The sequence below is a fragment of the Fulmarus glacialis genome, unplaced genomic scaffold (assembly GCF_000690835.1).
Source record: "Fulmarus glacialis isolate BGI_N327 unplaced genomic scaffold, ASM69083v1 scaffold32651, whole genome shotgun sequence".
Lineage (NCBI taxonomy): Eukaryota > Metazoa > Chordata > Aves > Procellariiformes > Procellariidae > Fulmarus > Fulmarus glacialis.
In genome coordinates, this window is record NW_009195292.1 from 1,818 (window position 1) to 2,060 (window position 243).

The following is a 243-nucleotide window of genomic DNA, read 5'->3' on the forward strand; positions in this document are numbered from 1 at the left end:
TAAGGAGGCCTCTGCTTTTCCCCACAATCGCTGTCGACATGCAAAGGATGCATTGAAAGGCTCTGGACACCGAAAAAAAAAACCCTAATGCAAAATGTTCAAGAACACAGCGCAATTTTCCAAAAAGGGAGGGGAAAAAAAAAAAACAAAACACCCCAAAAAGGCCCTGCACTCAGAAACGAGACAGACTCTCCCCACTCTCCCCTCTGCTCACAAAAAAATAGAGTGGTATATAAACCTAGC

General features: G+C 44.0%; 1 protein-coding gene across 2 annotated transcripts in view; it reads right to left on the minus strand.

Moving 5' to 3' along the window:
- Positions 1-243, minus strand: part of PFKFB3 (6-phosphofructo-2-kinase/fructose-2,6-biphosphatase 3) — an 11,082-nt gene that overhangs the window by 1,481 nt on the left and 9,358 nt on the right. The window lies entirely within an intron of this gene.